General features: G+C 37.8%; 1 pseudogene; it reads left to right on the forward strand.

Annotated features, from left to right (window-relative positions):
• Positions 1 to 205: 205 nt before the first annotated feature.
• On the forward strand, positions 206 to 1,724 carry LOC145012746 (malonyl-coenzyme A:anthocyanin 3-O-glucoside-6''-O-malonyltransferase pseudogene; annotated as a pseudogene).
• Positions 1,725 to 3,302: the final 1,578 nt, after the last annotated feature.

Genomic DNA, 3,302 nt, shown 5'->3' on the forward strand with positions numbered 1-3,302 from the left:
AACTAGTCGATTTTCGTGGAGGTGTCTTGGTCTCAAACCTTCAAAATTTATATTTTTTTATTCTTTCAAAATATTTGCTGGAAACAGGAAGAAACTGGTGTGGCAAGTCCCATCATCATTATATTTATTTGAATTATTTTGAATTTTAAATATATATTTTATTATATTGAATATAAAATGAGATCTGTGCCAGACATAATATAACCCCACAAAGTTTGGGACAACGAATCATCGAAGGGAGTTAAATGAAATGGATTCCCTTCCAATCTTGACTATTCTTGAAGAGTCTCAAGTATCGCCACCACTGGCCACCGTAGTCAATAGATCACTGCCTCTAACTTTCTTCGACTTCCTATGGCTAACCACCCCTCCGATTAACACTCTCTTCTTCTATGTGCTCCCGATCACTAAACAACATTTCACTGAAACAATCATTCCAAATCTGAAAAATTCGCTATCAATCACCCTTCAACATTTCTTTCCTTTCGTTGGTAACTTGATCATATATCCGTCTCAAGCTCAAGCCCCAGAAATCCGATATGTTGAAGGCGATTCTGTGGAGGTTGCATTTGCAGAATGTAACCTTGATTTCAAAGATCTTACAGGAAATCATCCTCGAGAATGTGACAAGTTTTATCATCTTATACCTCTTCTCCGACGCACTGCTGAAGTTTCCAATTTCATATCAATCCCAGTCTTCTCCGTTCAAGTCACACTTTTTCCCAACTCCGGATTCTCTATTGGAATGACGAATCACCATAGCCTTGGTGATGCTAGCACCCGATTTTGTTTCTTGAAGGCGTGGACATCCATAGCTCAATCTGGCACAAATGAGTTGTTTCTAGCTAATGGAACTTTGCCCGTTTATGAGAGAGTCGTCAAATACCCGAAACTAGATGAAAGCTATCTGAAGAGCCAAAAAGTTGAAACTTTTGACGATGAGTATCAACCTGCAAGTCTTTCTGGGCCAACTGATAAAGTTCGAGCCACGTTTATCTTGAAGCGAAGTGTCATCAATCGGTTGAAGGAATTGGTTTCAAACCAACTACCAACGTTAGCATATGTATCCTCTTTTACTGTTGCATGTGGTTATATCTGGAGTTGCGTCGCCGAATCACGAAACGATGAACTGGAAGTATTTGGTTTCACCATTGATTGCAAGGCACGTTTGGATCCACCGATTCCTGCGGCTTACTTTGGAAACTGTGTCACGTATTGTTTGGCTATGGAGAAAGCAAAGCTTTTAACAGGAAAAGAAGGATTCGTGACTGCTACCAAGTTGCTTGGAGAAAGCCTACATCAGACCTTGACTAATAAGGATGGAATCGTGAAAGATTATGTGCCTTTGGATGATTTGTTTGCGGAGCTGAAGCCAACAACAGCTATGGGGGTTGCTGGAACACCGAAACTCAAGTTTTATGAGTTGGATTTCGGATGGGGGAAGCCCAAAAAGCACGAAACCATTTCCATAGATTATAGTGGATCTATATCTGTGAATGCGTGCAAAGAATCCAACGAAGATCTGGAGATCGGCGTCTGTCTTTCGGCTACTGAGATGGAGGCTTTTGTTAGTATTTTTGATCATGGATTGAAAGCTTACATTTAGATTGATCAAATTAATCTTGTTTGCTTTTTTTTTTTTTCTTTTCTTGCTGCGTCGTTGAATAATGAAGTTTAAGTTTATGAGATCAGTTATAAAAAAAATTAAACATATAAATAATTTATTTATTGTTTGCTTCATCTAGAAAACATTAGTAACCCTGTTGTCTTCTTTTGATGGAATCAATCTAGAAACTTTGGGTTGGAATTGAAATGAATTGGAATTTGGAATTTAATTCCATGAACTTCATATGTTTGGTTCAAGTTTTGAGAAGGAATTGGATTCCTAAATATGTTCAACTTTCTTTCCATTGAGAGAAAATAAATTTCATCTAAAAGATGGAGAAATTCAAATTCTTTCAAGTGGGAATATTGAAGATTACCATATTACCCTTTTCATTTTTTAACATTAAATATGAAAAACTTTCGTCACTAGTCGTGACCACCTCTACCACAACCTTCACCACCACTAGCCATCATCTCAAACACCATTCACCACCTCCACTACCACCCATCACCACCACCACCTCGGCCATCCACCCACCACCACCACCAATATCATTAACCATTACCACTGATGTCGTCACCATTGCCACTCACCACGTCTGTTACCACCACCACCACCATTACCATCGTCAATACCACTACCACCACCACCACAACCACCCATAACCTCCGTTGCCACCTACAAACCACCACCCTACCACTGTCGTTGTTACAACTAACATTATCATCACCACCACCACCATCGCCGCCACCCGCATCCACCACCACCGCTACTAACACTCACCGCCACAACCACCAATGTCTCTACCATCAACACTAATGATGTCACTACTACCACCACCTCCACCTTCATCACCACCACACATTGCCGCCATCACCACCACCGTCACTTTTGTCACCCTCGTCGCCGCCACCACTACCATTTACTATTTTTATAATCTATATAATATATATATATATATATATATATATATATATATATATATATATATATATATATATATATATATTTACGTATAATTATGAAACAAAGTAAAAATATGCAAAAACCAAGAAGGATAGTTATGTCATTTTACAGTATCCAAATTCCATTTTCCGCCAACCAAACAAAATATAAAATTGGATTCAAATTCCATTTACTGCTAACAAACAGAATATTGAATTGGATTCCAATTCAAGACAGATTCCAATTCCTTAACATATTCTAATTCATTCAAAAACATTCTACGAACCAAACACCGCCTTTGTATGTTGATTTTCGTCTACAATATAAAATTTAATATTTTTTTTTATTACTGCTGAACATAAAATTTGGCTTTGAGATTGGTGCCAACTTATTTTTACTTAACATCGATCCTTTACTATATTAAAAGTGTATGATATATTTCTAGTTTTCTTCTAATATATGGCGTGAATTTTGCCTTAAATCTTGATGTTGGTGATGAAGTCAATCGTCTGGCTCCAGGTTGGTGTCTATTGCCAATTTATGCTTGGTAGACTATGATTTCCCACTTTTCAATCTTTAGGCAATGTTGTCCAATGTTATCAACTTCATATTTCCCAAATTTCGCCCAATGGGTTTCGTACTTATTCTTTTTCGTTACTTTTATTGCACCATGTCTAGAGGTGATTAGGTTGCTTTCTATAGTCGTCTAGGATGACAAGAGCTTTGATGTGGAACCCAAGAGTCGCTCAAA

Source organism: Lactuca saligna, chromosome 8, assembly GCF_052625555.1.
Source record: "Lactuca saligna cultivar CGN05327 chromosome 8, ASM5262555v1, whole genome shotgun sequence".
Classification (NCBI taxonomy): domain Eukaryota; kingdom Viridiplantae; phylum Streptophyta; class Magnoliopsida; order Asterales; family Asteraceae; genus Lactuca; species Lactuca saligna.